A 25,000-nucleotide genomic window follows, 5' to 3' on the forward strand; every position below is an offset into this window, starting at 1 on the left:
ACTTAATCCCGTAACGCAACACGGCACGGGGGAAAAAAAGGGAACACCTGCTCACTCAACAGACCACATATACCTGTACACACAAATATACACCCACAAACACACACCTAAAACAACACTTTTCGGAACAAGCAGTTTTCTGACTGCGAATGATATTTCAATTATGTAGAATAATACATGCCGAAAGCCTTGGACAAGCCAAGGCAAGGGGCTACCGACAATTCTAATAGCCTGGTGCCATGAACTTGATAGTCGTTTCCCAGTGCGGACAGAGAAAAAAGGTCATTCTGTTGATAAGAGAACAAGGCACTTTTTCCAGCGTGGAATACTTCGTAGTTCGTCGGCTACGTGTCTTGAAAAACGAGGTTACTGATAAGGTTAGACTAGAGGGGGTGAAGGTAGGGGGTGGGGGGATGCCTGTGGTAGGAGAGAAGGGGCCAGAGTGGGAGGGTACCGGGAAGAGAGGAAGAGAGGAAGAGAGAAAGAGAGGAGGGGGAGGCACAGATAGAGGGCGAGGAGGAGGAGGAGGAGGAGGAGGAGGAGGAGGAGGAGGAGGAGGAGGAGGAGGAGGAGGAGGAGGAGGAGGAGGAGGAGAAGAAGAAGAAGAAGAAGAAGAAGAAGGAGGAGGAAGAGGAAGAAGAAGAAAAAAAATAGAGAGAGAGAGAGAGAGAGAGAGAGAGAGAGAGAGAGAGAGAGAGAGAGAGAGAGAGAGAGAGAGAGAGAGAGAGAGAGAGAGAGAGAGGGGGGGGGGGAGGGGGGGGGGGGGGGGGGGGGGGGAAGAGAGAGAGCTGTGCCGTACTACTACAATAGTAAGAGAGGAGGAGGAGGAGGAGGAGGAGGAGGAGGAGGAGGAGGAGGAGGATGGAGAGGGAGAGATAGAAGGCGAGGACGAAGAAAAGGGAGAAGAAGAGGGAGGAGGAGAGGGTGAGAAAGGGAAGGGAAAGGCAGAGAATGATGGAAAGAGAATGACAGACTGTAGTAGTTTCGTAGTCGAGGACAAGACAGTTCGGTAAGGTCATTCTGGAGGGCGAGACACGGACAGCCTCGGAGGAGGACAGAGGCTCGCAACACGACGGAGGCACAGTGCACACGAGCGAGCGAGGAAGAGCACAACATGTGGTGGAGGCGAGGGTTGAGACATCACAGCCTACACTTCCTCACACGGGTCATACAAGCGCGTTCCATTGTAGAGGTCAAGAGTAAAAAGCCTCTCTTTGTTAGGGGCGAAGTGTGGCGGAGGCTAGCATTGCAGGCTAAATTATCCCTTGGGCGGTCTGCACCAAAGGTCAAGGTCGCCTCTCCTCCTTGTGTCGCAGGCCTGGAAAGGAGCCTGGCCAGAGACACTCTACACACGGCACTAAAGGAACCTACCTGGTCAGGAGGGCGGCGGGGGCTCCCTTCTGCTGCTGCCGCTGTTGTTACGGCTGCCGCTGGCTGTCGGAGCCGCAGATGGAGCCTTGTGGTGAAGGTGGAGGTGATGAGGAGGGGCAGAGGGAGGGGTGCAGTGAAGGTGGCGGCGGCGATGATTCAGGTAACTGTGATGAAGATGAAGGAGGAGGAGGTGGTGGTGGTGGCGGTGGGGCCTCGGAGGAGTGGTGGTGCAGCGCCGCCTGTGTGCTGCCCCGCCACTGCCACTCCCGCCGGGTTACTACTACTCACACCACCACCACCCTCCTGCTCCGCCGCCCGCTGTCCGCCCCCTCCACTCCCCGCCCACCCCCACTTACACACATACACACACACATACAAACGCACACGTACAACCACCAGCGCCACATAACACCTCGCTCTTAGCATGCAATCCTTACCCGGCGTCGTTACCAAACAAATCCTCAACATAAGAAGCGGCGTAACGTACGAGATTCCATTCTTGGGCAGTAAATAAGAGTGTGTGTAAAGCGATATATCGGCGTGGGTTTAGAGTAGCGGTTCCCCCCGGGCGCATGCTCGTCCCCGCCGCGAGCCAACCAGCCTCTCATTGACACAGCCGAGGCCGATCTGAGCGAAACGTTCCCACACGCAGCGCTCGGCCTGCGCGACCGCCGCCGTGCCGCTGCGTACGAAGCATTGTGGCACGCTGCGGGGACCGGAGGAGAGCGCCCAAAAAACAGAGCAACGTAAAGTGGCCGAGATGAGTTGGCTGGGGATGGTAAGGTCGAATGCAGCACTGTCTGCCAAGCGGGTATGACCCCTGTGGACACCGAGGCAGGCCGCACGCTCAACTAAGGGCCACAGGTACGGCGGCACGGATCAGGATTCCACCCTTATCGACCTCCTGGCAGGCGATCAATAGCGTAGCCTGGAGAGTATGAATGTTGTACTCTAAACTTACTACGTCCCCCCCGCTCTCTCTATCCCCCCACCTCCATAACCCTCCCCCTTTCTCCACACGCCCCTCCCCCACGCGCAGAAGGAGGAGGAGGAGGAGGAGGAGGAGGAGGAGGAGGAGGAGGAGGAGGAAGAAGAAGAGAAGAGGAGGAGGAGGAGGAGGAGGAGGAGGAGGAGGAGGAGGAGGAGGAGGAGGAGGAGGAGGAGGAGGAGGAGGAGGAGAAGAAGAAGAAGAAGAAGAAGAAGAAGAAGAAGAAGATGGGGGAGAGTAAGAAGATGGAGAAGGGGAAGTGGGAAGTAGGGGAAGGAGGAGAGAGGAAGGGGGAAGAGAAAAAGAAAGAAGATGAGTAGGAGGAGGAGGGTAAGAAAAGGGGAGGAGAAAGAGGAGGCAGAGAGGAGAAAAGAAGAAGAAAAAGAAGAAGAAGAAGAAGAAGAAGAGTAGGAGTCGAAGGCATGGGAAGGAGGTGCGGCAGAGGCCTCTAGGGGCACCGCACCCAGCCTCGCCCCCTTCACAATGTCTTCAACACCGCGTACAGCGGCCCAGGTCCCCTGATTCAGCCACTCCCTGCACACCTGCATGTACGTGCACACATACTCAATACTACGCACACGAGCACGCACGCACACACACGCTGAATGAAAGCCCAAAAAATAAAAGCGTTACTCCCGACAGACCGACATCCGCGTCTCCCTAGATAATTCCACCCTTTCGGGCATTCCTTTGTCACAGCAACGACCTCTCCCAATTTGACCTCTCCTTGCGTTACATAACTACTGCTACCTCCCAACGCGTAGAGAGACAGACATAGGCACAAACCGTTTATTTAGAGCTAAAATAATGGATACACGAGACCTACTCACTCTTCTTAATCGACTTCAGATCCCCTCCTCCTCTCCCTCTCTCTCTCTCTCTCTCTCTCTCTCTCTCTCTCTCTCTCTCTCTCTCTCTCTCTCTCTCTCTCTCTCTCTCTCTCCTGCTGTTTTTTTTATCCGTTAATAATGTAAACTCTGTTTCAATAAACATGAAACAATAAATAAACTCTCCCTTCCTTCCTCCCTCCCTCCCTCTTTCTCTTATTCTTCATCTCCTCTCACTCTCTTTCTCTCCCTCTCCCCTCACCTCTCTTTCACCTCTCCCCACCTTCTCTCTCTCTTACTCTCTCTCCCGCCTCTCTCTTTTTTCCTCTCCCGCTCTTCTTTTTCTCACCCTTCTTCTTTCTCTTTCTCTTTCTCTTTCTCTCCCTCTCCCTCTCCCTCTCTCTCTCTCCTTCTCCCTCTTCTGACTCTCTGACTCCCTCTCTCTCTCCCTTTCCCGCTTCTAACCCTCTTTCTCACTCTCCCTCTCCTCCTCTACCCCACCCTCTTTTTCTCTCCCTCTTCCGCCCCACTCCTCTCACGCTCTTTCTCTCACTCTCCCGCTACCCCCCTTCTCTCTCTTTTTCTCCCTCTCCCCCCTATCTCTTTTTCCCCCTCCCCCATTCTCTTTATCTCCCTCTCCCCAACCCCCTCCCTTTCTCTCGCTCTCCCCCTCCACCCCTCTCTCTCTCTTTCTCTCCCTCTTCCCCTCCATCTCTCTCTCTCTCTCTCTTTCTCTCCCAAACCTCCTTTCACCCCTCTCTCTCTTTTTCTCCCTTTCCCTCACCCCCCCCTCTTCTCCTCTTTATCCCTCTACCTCTCATCATTCCTCCCTACTCCTATTTCTCTTTCTCCCCTTCAATACTCTCTATCTTCCCTCTCCCCATCTCTCTCTTTTTCCCTCTCCCCCTCCATCCATCTTTCTCTCCCTACTCCCGACAGACCGACATCCGCGTCTCCCTAGATAATTCCACCCTTTCGGGCATTCCTTTGTCACAGCAACGACCTCTCCCAATTTGACCTCTCCTTGCGTTACATAACTACTGCTACCTCCCAACGCGTAGAGAGACAGACATACGCACAAACCGTTTATTTAGAGCTAAAATAATGGATACACGAGACCTACTCACTCTTCCTCTCTCTCTCTCTCTCTCTCTCTCTCTCTCTCTCTCTCTCTCTCTCTCTCTCTCTCTCTCTCTCTCTCTCTCTCTCTCTCTCTCTCTCTCTCTCTCTCCTGCTGTTTTTTTTATCCGTTAATAATGTAAACTCTGTTTCAATAAACATGAAACAATAAATAAACTCTCCCTTCCTTCCTCCCTCCCTCCCTCTTTCTCTTATTCTTCATCTCCTCTCACTCTCTTTCTCTCCCTCTCCCCCTCCACCCCTCTCTCTCTCCCTCCTCCCCCCACTTCTCTCTCTCTTTCTCTCCCTATCCCGCTCTCTCTCTTTCTCTCCCTCTCCCCCGCTCTCTCTCTTTCTCTCCCTCTCTCTCTTTCTCTTTCTCTTTCTCTTTCTCTCCCTCTCTCTCTCCCTCTCTCTCTCTCTTTCTCCCTCTCCCTCCTCCCCACCCTCCCCCCCCCCTCCCCCCCCCCCCCCCCCCCCCCCCCCCCTCCCCCCCTCCCACCCCCACTCCCCCTCCTCTTTCTCCTCGGACTCCTCTCTTTCTCCCTTTTCCTCCTTCTAACCGCTTTCCTCATCGTCCCTCTTCCGCCTCCATCCCCCACGCTCTTTTCTCTCCCGCTTCCGCCTCCTCCTTCTCCGCTCTTTCTCTCACTCTCCCGCTTTCCCCTTTCACTCCCTTGGTCTCCCTCTCCCCCATATCTCTTTTGGCCCCCTCCCCAATTCTCTGAGTCTCCCTCGACCCCTACCACGCCCGTTATTATCTTCTCCCCCTCCACCCCTCTCTCTCTCTTTCTCTCCCTCTTCCCCTCCATCTCTCTCTCTCTCTCTCTTTCTCTCCCAAACCTCCTTTCACCCCTCTCTCTCTTTTTCTCCCTTTCCCCCTCCACCCCCCCTCTCTCTCTCTTTATCCCTCTCCCTCATTCTCTCTTTCTCCCTCTCCCTCATTCTCTCTTTCTCCCTCTCCCTCATTCTCTCTTTCTCTCCCTCTCCCCCTTCTCTCTCTTTTTCCCATCTCCCCCTCCATCCTTCTCTCTCTCTTTCTCTCCCTCTCCCCTTCTTTCTCTTCCTCTCCCTCTCCCCACTATCTCTTTCTCTCCCTCACCCCCTCCACCCCTCTCTCTCTCTCGCTCTTTCTCTCCCTTCCACTCTCTCTTTCTATCTTCCTTCCACCCTCTCTTTCTCTCTCCCTTCCACTCTCTCTTTCTCACTCACTCCCACACTCTTTCTCTCTCTTTCTCTCTTTTTTCTTCACATTCTCCTTCTCCTTTCCTCTCCCTCTCTCTTTCTCGCTCTCCCCCTTTCCCTCGCCCTCTCCCTCTCTCTCCCCTTTTCTCACCCTCTTTTTTTCACCCCTCTCCCATCCCCTCTCTTTCTCTTTCTCTTTCTCTTTCTCTTTCTCTTTCTCTTTCTCTTTCTCTTTCTCTTTCTCTTTCTCTTTCTCTTTCTCTTTCTCTTTCTCTTTCTCTCTCTCTCTCTCTCTCTCTCTCTCTCTCATTCTCATACTCATTCCTACTCTTACTCTTACTCTTACTCTTACTTTTCTTTCTTTCTTTCTTTCTTTTCTCTCTCTCTCTCTCTCTCATTCTCATACTCATTCCTACTCTTACTCTTACTCTTACTTTTCTTTCTTTCTTTCTTTTCTCTCTCTCTCTCTCTCTCTCTCTCTCTCTCTCTCTCTATATATATATATATATATATATATATATATATATATATATATATATATATATAGAGAGAGAGAGAGAGAGAGAGAGAGAGAGAGAGAGAGATAGATAGATATAAATATTTCTTATTTCACTCTCTCTTTGTTTACTAATACAGCTACCACGCTCCCCCCCCTCCTTCCCCCCCCTCCCGTTCACACCTGCATCTTAGCTCCCTGTCACTACTACTCTTATTGTCCCGTCGTTTCCTTGGGGCGCCGATGCCCCCCTCCGCTCACCCGTCGCCACCACCTTCCGTTCGGGCAAAGCCTCACTGATTATCTATTTCGTCTTGTTCTAGTTCTTGTTTTTGTCTCGATTTGTTTATTAATTGAATTATTAATTTGATTATCAATTTACCTTTTTTAACCGCTTGTTGTCAAGGTATGCTTAGAACCTGTTACTATCGAGTCGTGTTGTTTTTCATAATGAATACTCCTTTTGTATTAGTACCCCCCCCCCCTATCCCCGTTAAGCAGGAACACGTCCACTCGCTCGTGTAAAATCACCTTTTGTTCAATAAGGATTTATTTAAGGGAGCAAAGGAGAGGGAGGAAGAGAGGGAGAGGAGAGGGAGAAAAGGAGAAGGAGAGAAGGAGTGGGAGAGGGAGGGGGAGAGGAAGAGGGAGACAGATAGATAGATAGATAGATAGATAGAGAGAGAGGGGGGGAGAGGGAGGGGGAGAGGGAGAGGGAGGGGGAGAGGAGAAGAGGAGAGAAGAGAGAGAGAGGAGAGAGAGAGAGAGAGAGAGAGAGAGAGAGAGAGAGAGAGAGAGAGAGGAGAGAGAGAGGAGAGAAAGAGGAGAGAGAGAGAGAGAGAGAGAGAGAGAGAGAGAGAGAGAGAGAGAGAGAGAGAGAGAGAGGAGAGAGAGAGGAGAGAAAAGAGAGAGAGAGGAGAGAAGAGAGAGAGAGAGAGAGAGAGAGAGAGAGAGAGAGAGAGAGAGAGAGAGAGAGAGAGAGAGAGAGAGAGAGAGAGAGAGAGAGAGACCCACAACACGCATCCGAATGCCCTGCTGTTCCCCATCCAACGAAGCAAAAATCTAATAGACTTAGGCTATCCTCAGTATCGAATGCCTACAAGTGTTGTTTTTTTAATGACTACATCCCGTGCACTGCAACGCTTCACGAAACTAATGCACCTTGCAACATCACACACTTCGACCTCACACATAGTGACACACTTCCTATAAATGAAGATTACCATTCACATAGAGAAAAACAAAGCACGAATTAAAAAAAATACAGACACTCTTGAGTTGAAAACGAAACCCTCTTCGTAATGCAGTGGCACTGTCAGACGACCTTAGCCCAGAAATCAGTTCAATGTACGATTCACATGCATACTGCAAACATGACCCTATTCAGGACATCATATTTTATTACCAAAACAAAGGCCTTTTGTACTAGTAGATAAATAATGGAACACGTGCGTATACATACATACATAAACACACATGCACACATACACATACACATACAAACACACATCAACCAACAAAAATACACACACACAAAAAGCGAAATACTATGACCGTCCTCCTACAGACCCCTAAATACAAAATAACAACCCCGTCTTTAAAACGAATCTATCGTCGTCCTACAAAATACAATACAGACCTCCCCTACCCTCCCTACCCCCTACCCCCCAAAAAAAAAGCAACGTACAACCACTCTTCCATAAACGATACCACCCCTCTTCAATAAGCTACACCAGCACTCGTATTAGACTCCCTCCACCCTCCACCCTCCATCCCCACCCCTATACCCCTAACCCCCGCGCCGTGCTTTTGTCTCGTAAAATAACACCTGACCTAATGAATACACCACCCATGTCCCGCAGGTTCCATTATCCGCGGGGAGGAGTAGGGGGTAGGGGGTGGAGGGGGGGAATACAACATTACAACACCATCACTATTCCATAAACTTCGCCCCGCAACTCTTCTATACACTGCAGCGCCGTTACCCTTTAAAACCCACCCCTCGGTGTGCCCATACAGCCCTAACCCCAAACCCCCCCATCCCTCCCATCCTTCCTCCCCCCTCCCCCTATCCCCTCCCCCCCAGCCGTTCAGTCTCGTATAGTGCCACTCGTAAAATCAAATTGTCACTGCTGTTCCTTCTAACGACATTATATCTAGCGCCCCCCTTCTCCCCTTCCCCCCCCCCCCCCCCCCCCCCCGAAAATAAACCACAAGCTTCCTCCTCTTCCATCATTGCGTATTGCATCGTTACTATCTTTACGTCACGAAGAAGGAAGAAGGGAGAAGAGCGAAGGAGTAGAATAAAATAAAATAAAAGACGAAGAAGAAAAAAAGACGAAGAAGGAGTAGGAGGAAGAAGAGGAGGAGGAGGAGGAGGAGGAGGAGGAGGAGGAGGAGGAGGAGGAGGAGGAGGAGGAGGAGGAGGAGAAAAAGGAGATGATGATGATAAAAAAAAGAAAAAATATATATAAATAAAGGAATAAGAAGAAGAAGAAGATGTTACTGACATCAATTGAAATCACACCACTATCACAACGCACTGACCTTTACTTACCTACGAAGACCTCAGACACCAGTGAACAACCCCGCTACATAAATACAGTGTCTACGATCAGCATAGGCCTAGAACACAACCAAGTCAAACTGAAGCGTGCGGCGTGTCCGTTGCCTGCAAACTGCACCGCCGACTTACACCAAAGGTACTCATTGTAAAATCGTTGAATTTCACGCAAAGCTTACACCGTTCATATCTGTAGTGTTTGTGTGTGTGAGTGTGAGTTTGAGAGTGTGTGTGTGTGTGTGTGTGTGTGTGTGTGTGTGTGTGTGTGTGTGTGTGTGTGTGTGTGTGTGTGTGTGTGTGTGTGTGTGTGTGTGTGTGTGTGTGTGTGTGTGTGTGTGTGTGTGTGTGTGTGTGTGTGTGTGTGTGTGTGTGTGTGTGTGTGTGTGTGTGAGTGTGAGGGTGAATGTGAGTTTGAGTGTGTGTGTGTGTGTGTGTGTGGGTGTGTATGTGTGGTTGTGTGTGTGTGTGTGTGTGTATGTGTGTGTGTGTGTGTGTGTGTGTGTGTGTGTGTGAGTGTGAGTGTGAGTGTGAGTGTGAGTGAGTGTGAGTGAGTGTGAGTGTGAGTGTGTGTGTGTGTGTGTGTGTGTGTGTGTGTGTGTGTGTGAGTGTGTGTGTGTGTGTGTGTGTGTGTGTGTGTGTGTGTGTGTGTGTGTGTGTGAGTGTGAGTGTGAGTGTGAGTGTGAGTGTGAGTGTGAGTGTGAGTGTGAGTGTGAATGTGTGAGTGTGTGTGTGTGTGTGTGTGTGTGTGTGTGTGTGTGTGTGTGTGTGTGTGTGTGTGTGTGTGTGTGTGTGTGTGTGTGTGTGTGTGTGTGTGTGTGTGTGTATGTGTGTGTAGGAGGGGGAGGAGTAAGAGGAAAAGGAACAGGAGCAGGAGTAGGAGTAGTAGGAAGAGGGGGGAAGGGGAGGGGGAGGGGGGGGAGGGGGAGGGGGAGTAGGAGGGGGAGTAGGAGGAGGAGGAGATGAAGAAGCAGAAGGAAGAGCAGGATGAGAAGAGGACATGGGAGAAACGGGGAAGGAGTAGGGGGTGGGGGAGGAAAAGGTCGGGGAAGGAGGAGTGGGAGGAAAGGAGTGAGAGGGAAAGAGGAGGGGGAGGGAAGGAGGAGGTCGAAGGAAGGGGGAGGGAGGACCGGAGAAGGTGGGGATCGGAGAAGGAGGAGTGGGGTGGGGGAAGGAAGTCGAAGGAAAGAGAAGGGAAGAACGGGGAAGTAGGAGGGGGAGGGGGAAGGGGGGAGGGGAGGCGAGAGGAGGAGAGAGGAGGAGGAAGGACCGGGGACGGAGAAGGGAGGACCGGGGACGGCGGAGGAGGTCATACTGCACTGAATTACCTTCCAAACGGGACTATTAAGAAAGACACGGGAACGAGAGCCCTCGCAAAGGTCATCATCTCACGTAATGAGATCGGAAAGATTTAGGGAGAAGAATTTTCTCTCTTTCTACTCTGCCCTCTTTATCTCTCTCTCTCTCTCTCTCTTTCTCTCTCTCTCTCTCTCTCTCTCTCTCTCTCTCTCTCTCTCTCTCTCTCTCTCTCTCTCTCTCTCTCATTCTCTCTCATTTTCTCTTTATTCTCTCTCATTCTCTCTCATTCTCTCTCATTCTCTCTCACTCCCACTCTTACTTCCAGTCTCACTCTCACTCCCACTTCCTCTTCCAGTCTCACTCCCCTTTCCGTCTCTTTCCCACTCCCCTTTCCCACTCTCACTCCCTTCCCCCCTCTCCCTCTCTTCTCACTGGTCCATCTTTACTATCTATTTCCACATTTGCTCTTTCCTCCTTCCTCATCTCTCTTCCCGCTCTCTAAGCACTCCTCTGCTCTCTCTGCCGTCTATCTTTCCCTCGACTCCTTTCTCGTCATACATTCTTTACTTCACCTCCCTTCCCTTCACCTCTGGTCTCTCTTCCACTCTTCCCTCCTTCCCTTTCCCTTATTTTCTTTTCCCTCCCTCCTCTTCCACTTTCTACCCTTCTTTTCCACTTTCTTCCCTTCTCTTCTGCTCTCTTTCCGTTTCTTTTCTTCTCTAATCTTCCCTCTCATTTTTCTTCTCTTCTGTTGTCTTTTCCAATTTTCCTTTCTCTTTTTCCCTTATCTTCTCGCTCTCCCGTTATTTCCCATTATACGCTCTTCCGCTATTCTCCTCTCCCGTCCTCTTCTCTCTCAATGGAGAGGGACAGATGAGGAGGAGGAGGAGGAGGAAGAGGTAGAGAAGAAGGAGAAGGAGAAGAAGGAAGAGCTGGGGGGAAGGAGGAACAGGAGGAGGAGGAGGAGGATGTGAGGCAGAAGTAAAGAAAGAATACGATTAAAGAGAGAGATGGAAGAGCAGCAAAAAAGGAGGGAAAGACAAAGGGAAAAAATGAGAGAAAGAGCAAGAGTAAGAAGAGGATTCGAAAGAGGAAGAGAAAGATGAAGGGCGAAGATTAATCTAAAGAGGAAGAAGAAGGGCGAAGATGAATCGAAAGAGGAAAAGAAATCGAAAGAGGAGGAGTAAGGGCGAAGAGCCGACGAGAAGGGCGAAGAGCCGACGAGGCGGGCGGGCGGGCGGGTGGGCGCGTGGGGTCACCGAGAACGGCGAGCGAACTCCCGCCGTAACGACCGCGATCCACAACGAGAGCGATCTGCCATCCTGTTTACGCCGCCCTTCTTTTCTTTCTTTTTTCTTTCTCACTTTTTCTACATCGCTTCAATTATATCTTTCTCTTGTGCTTTACTTTAATCCGGCTTTATGTGTGACGTGTAAAAAAGGTGTGAGAGGATTCAGAACAGGGGGTGGAGAGGGTGAGGAGAGAAGAGGAGAGAAGAGAGGAGAAGAGAGAGAGGAGGGGAGGGGAGAGGAGAGGAGAGGAGAGGAGAGGAGAGGAGAGGAGAGGAGAGGAGAGGAGAGGAGAGGAGAGGAGAGGAGAGGAGAGGAGATGAGATGAGATGAGATGAGATGAGATGAGATGAGATGAGATGAGATGAGATGAGATGAGATGAGATGAGATGAGAGGAGAAGAGGAGAGAATGATTGAGTGAATGAGTGAATGAGGGACAGACTGAAAGACTGACTGACTGAACGACCGACCGAATGCCTGCTTATTTGGCTAACTGCCTGCTTGTCAGCCTGCTTGCCTATCTATCTATCTGTCTGTCTGTCTGCCTGCCTTCCTGCCTGCCTGTCTGGCTGGTTGCCTGCCTACATGCCTGCCTGCCTGCTTATTTGAGTGTGTGCGTGATGTGTATGGGAGCAAAAGAATTGGGAGAAAGGGAGTTTTGGATAAAATTGGATAAATATTGAAATAGCGAGGGACGGACGGAAAGAAATGAGAGAAAGATGGAAAGAAGCGAGAAAGTCTTGAAAGAAAGAACAAAATATAAAAGCTTTAATTAAAATCATCATCATTATCAATCATATTTTCATAACCCTCCCTCATCACCATAGTACCAACTGCATACCTCTCCCGCATAATGTTGCAAGCGAGAGACGAAAGCGCCCGTCTGTTTTAAAGCTCCGGACCGTCCGTCCCGCGAGTGGCATTTTCACCTGGTTTTCACTCGAACCGACAGCCGAGCACCCGAAGTACCCGAATCACCGCCACTTTCATCGACAAAAGGCTTTCCCAGATCTCCTCCCCCCCCATCTCCTCTACCCCCCAAACACCAGAATATTAAAAAGCCAAAGCAATAATAACCCTTTCGGTCAATTGGAGACCCCGGCAGTACACGCGCCCGCTATAAACAAGCTTCGAAACCTCGTGACCAAAAAGCAGCGGGTGATGGATGGCACCAGTGTAAATGTCACTAAATGCTTCCTGACGTCATGCAGGGGCCAGGGAAGGAAGAGGAGGAGGAGCAGGAGCAGGAACGTGACGGGAGAGGAGGAGGAGGAGGAGGAGGAGGAGGAGGAGGAGGAGGAGGAGGAGGAGGAGGAGGAGGAGGAGGAGGAGGAGGAGGAGGAGGAGGAGGAGGAGGAGGAGGAGGAGGGGAGGAGGAGGAGGAGGAGGAGGAGGAGGAGGAGGAGGAGGAAGGGGAGGGGTGGTAATATACAGGTGTGTTTGCATGATAGCTTCATGTGGTTGGCTCGACTACAGGTGGTAACGTCATGCTGGATTAACAGAATGAGAGAAGGACGAAAAGATATGAAAGAGAAGAGAGGGGAAGGGGGCAGTGTGAGACAAATAGGGGGTGACTGAGGGAGGGGAAAGAGATAGAAATGGAGGGAAAGGAAGAGAAGAGGAAGAGAGAGCGGGGGAGGGAGGAAAAGGAAGAGGGAGTGAGGGAGTGAGGGCGGGAGAGAGAGGGAGTGAGGGCGGGAGAGAGAGGGAGGGAGGGCGGGAGAGAGAGGGAGGGAGGGAGGGAGAGAGAGTGGGAGGAAGGGAGGGAGAGAGAGAGAGAGAGAGAGAGAGAGAGAGAGAGAGAGAGAGAGAGAGAGGAGAGAGAGAGAGAGAGAGAGAGAGAGAGAGAGAGAGAGAGAGAGAGAGAGAGGAGAGAGAGAGAGAGAGAGGAGAGAGAGAGAGAGAGAGAGAGAGAGAGAGAGAGAGAAGAGAGGAGAGAGAGAGAGAGAGAGAGAGAGAGAGAGAGAGAAGAGAGAGAGAGAGAGAGAGAAAGAGAAGAAGAGGAGAGAAGAGAAGAGAAGAGAAGATGGAGAGGAGAGAAGAGAAGAGAGAAAGTGAAAAAGAGAAGGAAAAGGAGAAAGAGAGAAGCAGACAGAGGAGAGAGAGAGAGAGAGAGAAAGAGGAGAGAGAGAGAGAGAGAGGAGAGAGAGAGAGAGAGAGAGAGAGAGAGAGAGAGAGAGAGAGAGAGGGGAGAGAGAGAGAAGAGAAAGAAGAGAAAGAGAGAGAGAAAAGAGAAGAGAGAAAAGAGAGAGAGAGAGAAAGAGAGAGAGAGAGAGAGAGAGAGAGAGAGAGAGAGAGAGAGAGAGAGAGAGAGAGAGAGAGAGAGAGAGAGAGGAGAGAGAGAGAGAGAGAGAGAGAGAGAGAGAGAGAGAGAGAGAGAGAGAGAGAGAGAGAGAGAGAGAGAGAGAGAGAGAGATAGAGAGAGAGAGGGAAACAGACAGATAGAGAGAGAGAGACAGATAGAGAGAGAGAGGGAAACAGACAGATAGAGAGAGAGAGACAGAGAGAGAGAGAGAGAGAGAGAGAGAGAGAGAGAGAGAGAGAGAGAGAGAGAGAGAGAGAGAGAGAGAGAGAGAGAGAGAGAGGAGAGAAAGGAGAAGAGAGAGAGGAGAAGAGAGGAGAGAGAGAGAGAGACAGAGAGACAGAGAGAGAGAGAGAGAGAGAGAGAGAGAGAGAGACAGAGAGAGAGAGAGAGAGGAACAGACAGAGAGAGAGAGAGACAGAGAGAGAGAGAGAGAGAGAGAGAGAGAGAGAGAGAGAGAGAGAGAGAGAGAGAGAGAGAGAGAGAGAGAGAGAGAGAGAGAGAGAGAGAGAGAGAGAGAGAGAGAGAGAGAGAGAGAGAGAAGCAAGGTACACAATGGTTTATAAAAGCTTTATACTTGGTGGTCTCATAAGAAACAACAACATTCCTTGCAAAGAATGATCATGAGGCAGGGTAAATGCAGCAGGCTATGAAGAGGGAAGGTTTATATAAGCAGTACCTGTTATAGAAACATATACATGAAAGGTTTGAGTATTTGAAAATGTCATCTGGTTAGAGAGGCATGAACACACATGTACATGACATCATATGGTAGAATAGCAAGTGCATGATAACTTCATTTGATAGGAGCTAGTGCACAGTCTCATTTGGAGGCAGCATCTTACTAAGGGAAAGGTCATAACAGTCAAATTAGTTATACTGCAGATACAGATCCGTGGTAGTCTTCTACAGGTATCCAGTTGAATATAAACACTGCAATTGCATTTGGTTGCATGAAATGACATCTTTTTGCAGAGACAGCATCAAGGGGACAAAGTGGATGATAGCTTCTTGATTGAGAACAGATGTTGGGCAATCACATGATGGAGAAGCAATAAGTATAATGCAGCTCAATGGCAGCACAATAAGGGAAGCATAAAAAAGATGCTTTAAGCAAAGGAATATGAATGACAAATTACCTTCACATACACTAATTCACAAATGTGTCATGTGAAGCAAGTGGATGGCAGCAATAAATACGACTGCTTTTTCAAAATTTTATTATCCTGAGACGAGTGATATAAGTCAAGTTTATGGGTAGTACCAGATTCCAGATTCCATCTCTTGAAACTTTGTGAGGCAAATCATATTAACTTTCTTTAGGCTAATCATTTACTTTTGTGAAAGGATTGAGGAAAAAAAATCCATTGAAGGACAATGACCCCATAGTTTTACAAATGGAACAAGGTTCATGACAACTTAATATCTGAAGAAGCTGATGAGAAGTCTTCAACCACAATACTGATTTATTAGCTATTTAAAATCATCTGCCATCTCAAGTGCTAAGGTCATTAGCAGCACTTCAAGTAGGTGACAGCTTCATAACATTGCCAAGCACTCAGCATCATCATTAGAAGAAATGATGTATATGACAGCTTAATTTTTAGTGTATCATGAAAAGGAACATCACCGTGTCAGATTCAAGATGGATCATCTATTCAAATACTTTCAGAAGAACAAGTATAGACCTTGATCAGGAAAGGTTAGGATACACAAATGGGCCCCAGCTGTTAAACAATATAATAACAAGCATTATTAACCCATTGGTCGCGGTATTGAAAAAAGGTCTGTGTAGTAGGACGATTGTTTTACATGTCTGGCATGGTGCCATCCACGTCTATCACCGACTCTGCCTTTGCAACAAATCATGCCATCCGCTGCTAATGGGTTAAGATCATAAGAGCAATCTAATCCTTCCTGCAATATGACATACCCAATTTTTAATAAATACCCACCACTCAGAAATCTTACAGGGCATTTTGAAAAATCAGTACTGCTGTGATACAAGATCTTTATCTTCTGGTAACTTCTTTTCTATTATCATTCCACATATGTAAAGTGCAGATGACTAATTCCTCTCCTCTTTAACCTAATGCTCCCATGTTTCCCAAACCCCATGCCAACATACATTCAAAATATTCCTTTACCTTTAATAAACAGCTCTGGTTTCTAGTTACAGGAAAAGTACAAACCTGAAAAAAGAAAAGGAAATGAGATGAACTGGTTGCAAATGTTTCTTTCACATTTACCTAAAATAAAAACGATCTGAAATGGGATATTTTTTTTTTGCTGTGATATTATAACAGTGGAGTCATAACAAAAAAATAAAAATAATAAATAAAAAACTAAAATTAATCTCTACAAAATATCTAGTACAATATTCTATATCAAACAATTAATCAATGCATTCCAGATTTTATACTCATTTAATAAAATTTGTTATTTTTTAATACTAAAAAAATCACTACAGGTCATAGTTATATTTTAAAGCTCACATAAAATTGTTACTAGTGTAACATTCCTCAGGCATTTACACCCAAAACATAAAATGTAATGAGCATTCCTTTTAGTTACAGTCAAACATAGTAACTAACAAAGTAAAAAACAGAAAATTAACTAATCTGGTAAATTTCTTTTGATTTAACCCATATGCATATTCATATTTTTCCTCTTTATTTATGATATTTAAGAACACCAATTAAAAAGACCTAAAATATATATAAATCACGTCAGTTACTCATAGACTCCTGAAGACTTTCATGGTCTAAATTTGCCTGTGGTGATTCACTGCTCATAAATCTACCCAGTGGCTGTAAAATTTACAAACAGCCATGAATAACTCCACATATATTTGTTTGTTTTTTTTATGCAATTCCATCTGCATCAGGTAAAAGAAATATATGTAGAGGTGGGAGGTGCTCTGCAGTGTTTATCATATCAAAAGATTTTTATTTAGAGTACATGCAGATTACAGGATTTCATATTTCTGCTCAACTATTAAGAAAACATTAAAATCATTTTCATGCTCACAGTCCAACAATACATTATATCTAGTCTTTCTTTAATTCCTTTAGTCTTAAACCAAGAGTTCATAATCATGTGCTTTGGTTTTAGGTCAGAAAATAATGCATATTGCCAACCTGCATCTTTTAACAACAATGTATTGCTGCTTTTTTTCAAGAAACAAATTTCCTTTATATAAAACACCTAATTCTACATAAAATACTAAGCAAATTTCTTTTAAATATAACATCCAATTTTCAATAAAATACATCAGATAATTTTCTCTTCTCATGCCAACAATTTCAAAACTAAATGTACATCAACAACTAATAATAATATCTATATTTACTATCAACTCCAAGAAAAAACATAATATCTAATCAAACATCATACTGTTCTTACAATGACAACAACAAGAACAAGAGCAATGATAATAAGTGGTATTGGTTGCTGCAGTATCATTATCTTTATTATAGCAAGATGAAGACAAATAAAAGAAGTTGATGATAAAGATAATAATAATATCCAATAATCTGATAATAGTAATAACAATAAAATAATGATGATGATGATGATGATGATGATAGCAATAATTAAAAACAATAACAGTAACCATAACATAATAATAACAAAAACAATAAAAATAATAATAGAAATATCAATAATGAAATCATAATAACAATAACAATGAGTGTAATAATAACAGCAATAATAATAATAATAATAATAATAATAATAATATTAATAATGATAATAATAACAATAACAATACTACTACTACTACTACTACTAATAATAATAATAATAACAGTAACAAAAACAATAATAATATCAATAATAATTATAATAATACTAATAACAATGACAATAACTATTATCTTCACCATCATCAACATATTTATGATCATAATAAAACCAATATTTTTTTTTCATTCTTACTATCATCCAAACTGAAGCAAATATTCTTCTTGTTTCCATCTGGTTCCATTAGTTTTGGTGGAGAATTAGTGTGATTAAAAAAATTGACTTCTATAAATATTAAGCTGTTCCTAAGATAAGTGATGAAGTTCATCATTATGAACAATTTAATTTTGGGAAATGTGAAGTACCATCACTAGATAAAACAAGCAATACATCTTAAAATGGGGCAAGGCATTTTCAGCAACTCAACAACAGTTCTTGCTGAAATCCTATGTAACCAATTCTTTCAATATGTTTTTCATGCTTGTTCTGTGACTCTCTATAACTTGACACAATTCATTTATTGGTCTACTGTCCTTTATCTTTATGTTTTTATAATATTAGAGCATAATTTGATGCAGCACACTGTCAATGAAGGTCTCTACACCACATTTTATGATAAGGTGTTGGAACAGGTTTCTGTAGCATATTCAAAGCCTCTTCAGCAACTCTGTGGGGTCCTCTTAAGATTAAATAATTCATCCACCAATGCATGTTCATTACAATTGAGGTTTGGTTCATAACATAATGCATTTTCTCTACCACTATAATTTGCACAAAAACTTTCTTTTCACATGAATCCTACTATCTTTTCTGCTTTCTTCTTTTGCTATTCATAATCATTTTCATATTGCCCATTGCCTTTTGGAGCAAGCTATTTTGTGTAGCCCATCTCTACTCCATGTAGCCCACCAGTCTTTCTAACTCTTTGTACTTCTTTGAACTTAAGGGCATCTTGACAAGCATCCTTTTTGTTAACGGTGGTTACTCTCTTGAGTTAATGTAAAATAAGCACAACTAGCATTAACTGAATATTTCACACTGGGATTCCTCATGAACTGATGTTTTTCTTATAATTCACCAACTTATGCCACTTTTTCCAAAACTACATTACTTTTTTTCATATGTCCTGTCAGTTGCCATTGACAATTTTGATTTCTTTTTAAAAAATCACCTTTGCTTCAAGGTTCTCCTCTGCAATTTCCTCTGGTCACAGGAACTAATATACACATGCTTTTTCTGTGGCAACAAATTGTTTTAGTATATGTCAATTGAATGGTACAGACCAAGGCATGCCTCATGTAATACCATACTTCTATCCAAAAGATGCTAGACTGGGACTCATTTGTCAGAGGCATTAAATACTACTAGTGACACTTTCCCAGTATGCAGCAGGTGTAGCAGATCTCAGATAAAATTAATACCTCTGGAATACATTGCCCATCTCCATACAATAACTTAACATTTTTGAACCACCATACTGTATAGTTGCTATTTCTCCCTGTTTTAGCTCTTTGTTACCTACAGCTAAAATAATTTTTGTAATTTTTTTTGTAGCAAGGCTCGAGGTGGAACTTATCTTATAAAGTCAAATCTGATCTCGGTAATCAAAACTGCATTGTATCAGATGGTGACTAATCTTGTTGTTTCTGTATCTCATCTGTCTAGCCTCAATTAACCATTGTCATTGATTACTGTTAGTGGTTTAAACTCTGAATATGTTGTGTTAGTATAAAAATGTAAAACACATTCCATTTTCCTTTCCTGCAGTTACTATATATCTGAATCATTTTTATATACCACTTATGTGATTTGAGGATGAGGAAATGTAATAACATAAGAAATTCATGTTTCAAAAGTCTTAACAGTGATCTTTTACAACACCTGAAAAAATAAGACAAACAATTGAAAATCAGTATATGCTGTTTTAACTTAAGATGTCACATTACATGAGCATTATGGGCACCCCTCCCCACAGGGTCTATCTTTGGAGCTTATGATCAAAGTGATTTAATTTATTGTATAAAATTGTACAGAGCCCACAGGATTAGGAAATTAGGAAATGCTAAAAAACACTAAAAAAGTATATATTAAAAAATTACTGCAATTTTTTAATCCCTTCTTATTATAAAAATAATTTTTTTCATTTATTGATATATAATATATCTTTTTTTTGCCACTACTACTAAAAGGACTCCTTGTTTTATACAATTCTATGGTAGATTACTCATCTCTTTCTCTCTTTTCAGATAGATACTTTACAGAATTAACTCATTTTCTTCATAACTTAACATCTTAAATATAAATTGTATCCTTACAAAATACTGAAATGACTGAATAAAATCAATTGATATTACCACACCCTTTACATAAATGTAGCTTTTGTATTAAAAACAATCTACTCACATTTTAGAAGAATCTCTATATCTAGCAATTGCAACCACTTTTGCTCAATCAATACATTCCCAATAGTTTAGACAATAAACGTTCAGAAAAATGTGTATCATCAATCATATCATTACTATATTAGACCATTTTAAAAGGAAAACCTTTAGTGATGTATATCAAAACTAAAAATATAAGCAATAGCAACCAAATGATAAGTCAGTCCCTTAAGCTTTTGTTGTGATTTTGAAATATTTGATTTAGTTACCTCTAGAATTTATGTTTGATATTTCAATTAAGAGTATGTATCATAAGTTTTCTATATGTCAATTATCAAAAAATAATAAAAATAGAAATACTACTCCTACTACTAATGATAACAATATTAATAATAAGAAGAAGAATAAATAATGATTATTAGATGTGCTGCATATTAATATTCAAAATAAAGAAAAAATAACCACAAAAAAGTTCTTAATTCTCCAAAAATAAAGAATACAGTAATTCTCATTCTTGGTAATGTGCACATACTAGATGAAAAATAGCATGTCACAAAAGAGAAGTTCTTACATTCTCCATATTATAAATAAACAAATTATCTCAATCTGAGTTAATATGATGGTGTTTTTGAGTAGCTTAAAAAAATATGGCTTGTGTACACATGAAGCTCTGAACTATGTGGGTTAATTACAACTCAGAATCTGAGAAGAAATTCTCATCAACAATGGAGACCACAAGTGACGACCGTGTAGGAATTCTTGGGAATATGTGTATAGATTTGTCTGTTGGAATGATATCATAGAAAGGATGATAAATACTAAGCTGCTGCAATGCTAATACTCAGCCTTGCACATTTATCCTATGGGCGCAACAAGGGCTAAAACCAAAAATAGTTTATATTGGGGATGATCAAGAAAAAAAGACCCCCTCCAAAAAAAATCAAATCTGTCATGTAGTTTTCCTTGTAGTGAACCAATAAACTTTAGCGAACTCCCTCAGCTGCCTCCTAAACTATCTAACCAACAATGAATAAGATCTCACTGGGGAGAGGCTCCTTTCAGACTCCATAATGTTCTCTTTATATTGTTTTTTTAAGTTACAAGAAGGCCAGTGAAATGGTGTGCTTATATGAAGGTCAGTCCAATGACCATGTCCATGAGAGGGTAGTTTTTAGCCACCTCAGTGAACCCCAGAAAATTAGAATTTGTCTCATAAATGGGGTAGGTCAATCTGGAAAGGCAAAAATTACAGACAACAATGTGAATGAATTAAAGATAAGGCTTAATGATGTAAAATCCAATCAGGGATTATCACAAGTGTCCACTTCTAATGTAAAACATTTATAAACAAAAAATTGTAAGTCTTGACAAGAATGCTGTTATTATAAGCTACTACAAATTATATTTACAAGAACTATCTTTACCCTCAGCACGGATTATATCCCTACATCCCTCATGTAGCTTATGTGATAATTCTTCTTTACAATGCTGAAAGCAATTCTAAAAAATTCTTACCCTTCTGTAAAAAATTACCCCTCAACAATTAAGGGAGCAAGGTGCTTTAATGGCTTGTTGATGTGGTAGAAGGGAAAATGGCTAAATAGAATAGTAATTATTTCTGTAAAACATAGTGTGTGACCTATTTCATGAACATAAAATCTTAAATGAGATGGTGAGGATAGAAATGGAAAGTATTGAAGATTACTTATGATTTAAATTTTGATTAATAAATAAATTCACAAACTACAGCTATATGCTATAATTTTGTGTTTAACCAAAATATCAAAGGCTAGACCTGGTTGTCTTCTATCCACATACAGATTAACCCTCTCTGGACGGGTGGTACACTACGGTACCGCGCATTCTAGGCCCGTTCGCTGGGTGACCTTACAGGTTTATTTACTGAATCCACATACAGATTAAATTGATTTCTAGAGAATCTGAATATGTCAGACTACCAAATTTGGAATCATAATACACCATAAACATTTGGAACACAATAAAGTCAAGAAAACTTGCCTTTGTTGAATTTAAACACTAAAGTCAAGGGCAACATCAAGTAAAAAAAATACCTGCAGTTAATAAGAAAAAAAAAAAATACCTGCAGATAAAAATTATGTAAATGTGCATATTCATTCATATAGACACAAGAATTTACAATGTTCAGCATTTCTCATCTGTTTATCTTCTTTCTCAAAATATTCTAATTATAATATATAAAAACATGAAAAGTAAGACTTTAGGTTGTACTCCAAATAGCTGTTCAGAAATTCTAATATGAATATAGAATACATAGGTTTTGAAATGTGCAAGTTCAAAACTTTTTTGGCACACTTGTTATAGCCAAGTAAATGCTGAGTCAACATATTGAACAGTATATATATAATGATTAATGAGTTTATAAAGAACTAACATTAATTTTCATTCTTCTCCATCAGACTAATTATATATCTAATACTCTGGAAAATGTTGACCTTTTTTCAAAATTTCAACAGCTATATTATATAACCTTAACAATCTAACTAAATGTCACCAAATGTGATCATTAACACATCAACATATCTATTATGAGCCACAGTGGTTAGACACTCTCTGGTACACAAAAATTGTAAATGTTGTCTTGACATTTATCATACATTTTGCTCTATATATCTACACTATATAAAAAAAAGTAAGTTATTCTGATAACCTTATACTGACTCTGGTACCCCTAACATGATTCAAAGTCTTCAGTAATATTTTTCATTTTCATTTCATATAAATAAAATAAAAACTTGATTTCAATATTCTACAATTTAATGCTGAATTCAAAACCAGACTTGGTGATGAGAAAATGAAATACTCATAAAAAGAATATGAAACATCTTAAAATATTAAAAGATCATCTCCCTCTCCCTGCCAAAGATCTGTACTTTAAGTCTATGCACAGTAAGTTTTCTTTGCTTACTTAATACAAAAGCTATTTTGACTTCACAGGACTGACATCTGGCATGCTGTCAAGGGCTTCCGGTCCCAGCTGTTCCAAGCACAAAGGGCAAAGCGACTGCCTTGGTTGCACGGTATATGCACAACTATTAATTTTATACTAAAAGGAGTTTTACATCCATATTCAGTGCAAAAAATGTGAATTCATCTTTTTAAAACATGATAAATTGTGACTACTTTTTGTTGTTGCTGACCAAAAGTTTGGGTTATTTCCTTAAAATAAATACTATAAATAGGAATTTTCACTAAACCATGAAAAATAATTCCTACAAAAATATAAAAAAATAAAAATAACAAACAATAAACTAATAGCATCACAATATAAACAATCAAACGAATATAAACAGACCTCTAAAAAAAGAAAACAGAAATCACTTGCTTATAAAACCACTCAAAAAATAGAACTGATGAAGGTTCCTGTACTTGTGCAAGCATACTCAAGTGTTTTTATAATAATATAAGCCCAGCACATATATCAAAGAAACATTCCATAAGTATATAAATCCAACTCCAGTCACTTAGTTCTTATACTCTTATCTCTTACTCATCTGCATAAGACTAACACTGTATTTTCATGTAAGATAATTATTAAATTAAAAAAAAGTTCTCTTCTGAATGATAATAAACCTGTGACAGTTTCAGAATTCATATATCACTTAATCATCAAAATTTAAAATTCCTGAATTCCTGTATATCATTTGTATAAAACATTTATACATGTGATAAACCATTCTAATTTAAATTATCTAAATACTTAAAAATAATTTGAAATAACCAACCACACAAAATATGGATTTATAAATAAGTAAATTACAAATATATATCATATTGGCATGCTTCTTTGTTTTTTCTTCAATATAAAATACTAAAAGTGCATTTCAATCTTTCATCTTTCATTCTTACTTCATATATTTCAATTCCATTTATTTCCATGCAGTTGGAACACCTCTTTACTCTTTACTCCAGTAAAACAATTTTCCAGCATATCTTTATTCAAACTGCATTCATCTTTTAATTTAATTTCTTATATAAGCCTTCCACAATTTATTTCAATATCAAGTAGTATATCTCAGTCAGTTCTATGGAATGTTAATGTTCTAGCTCTAAATTTTGGCACTAGCAATCATTTTATGTAATTAGCTGTAATATTTTTGAAAAATGTTTTTTGGTGGAATTCATAGTTCTGCAATACAGCCCTCGTACAGTGTTATAAACTTCAAATTAAACAGTTCCAACTGTGTTCCATCTTCTACAGGAAACATCAGGTTGTGTGGTAGAAACCATGGCAAGCAAGCTTGAAATCCCAACAGGCAAGACAAACCATAATGTGATGGAAGCTATATTAGGCAGCCAGACAGGCAGAGAACCATGCCTTGCAGAAGCCTTTATAGAAATTCATGTGGTACTGTAACATAGCTTGCTTATCTTTTATACCTCTTATAATCCTGTTTTTTCTTGCTGTGTAAGATGTGTAAGGTGTACCTTTCATAGATATACAGGAATCCAGGAGTAAGCTCTCAATGTAATCATACTGCCTGATGAAACTGTCGCTGTGTAAGAAGAGAAATCAGAATATTATATTATCTCTTATCTTTTCTACTCGAAGTTCTCCTTTGATGCATGATATTAGCATGTAAAATCTGAATTAGGATAATATCATTATCTCCTTTTACATTCTTTAAAAGAAAATATCTTCAATTTCTTACACATAACAGCTACAAAAAATATTTCAATAAAGCATCAATTCTCTTTTCAAATTTGATCTTTCTGACGTTATCTCGCACAATTGCCTAGCAATGTTGATATTCAAGAAATGGGAAGATGCTTCTAAATATTTGTGTCCCCTAATCAATGGTGACAATACAGACATATTTTCTTAAAATGTCCTTAGATGAGTTCCCCTAACAGTGTTAAGCTGAAAGTCATAATATAACAACAGGGGCCATGGAGTTTATGTCTGAGAGATCTATCATAGAGATATAAATCTAGGAAAACTCATTAGTCTAAAATAAGTTAAATGAGTTTCAAGAGTATGTACTAAGTGTAACCTCCAGCAGAAAGAGAAACTATGTAAAACTGAAGAAGATTGGCAAAGTCTGTCAAACAAGATAATCAGACAAAAAGTAAATTAAAAGCAACATGTTTGGTGCTGATCTTGAAAACATTTAAGATGTGAACATCAAAATGTTTGTGAAATATACATTAAGAACAATAAATATGAAGTAAATTTGTTCCAAAGCTCTGTCTCAACCCTATAAGTTAAAAGCAACATGTTTGGTGCTTATTTTGAAAACATTTAAGATGTGAACACCAAAATGTTTGTGAAATATACATAAAGAATAATAAATATGAAGTAAATCTGTTCCAAAGCTTTGCCTCAACCCTGTAAGTTCAAGATACCCTCTCAAGTACAGTAGCCTAAAATTCTACACCAGTATGCAAATATAAAT

At 42.0% G+C, this 25,000-nt stretch overlaps 1 protein-coding gene across 7 annotated transcripts in view; it reads right to left on the reverse strand.

Moving 5' to 3' along the window:
• Positions 1 to 25,000, reverse strand: part of LOC122246382 (glucocorticoid-induced transcript 1 protein) — a 143,348-nt gene that overhangs the window by 79,735 nt on the left and 38,613 nt on the right. For 2 of the 7 annotated variants that reach the window (XM_086555758.1, XM_086555755.1), the window contains exon 1: positions 1,372 to 1,664. The exons of the other annotated variants lie outside the window; for them this stretch is intronic. The gene's annotated coding sequence lies outside the window, so the exon portion shown is untranslated. Of the gene's footprint in view, positions 1 to 1,371; positions 1,665 to 25,000 lie in introns of those variants that run through there. 7 annotated transcript variants of the gene reach the window in all.

The sequence above is a fragment of the Penaeus japonicus genome, unplaced genomic scaffold (assembly GCF_977035675.1).
Source record: "Penaeus japonicus unplaced genomic scaffold, GWHDUDI00000001_assembly GWHDUDI00000031, whole genome shotgun sequence".
Lineage (NCBI taxonomy): Eukaryota > Metazoa > Arthropoda > Malacostraca > Decapoda > Penaeidae > Penaeus > Penaeus japonicus.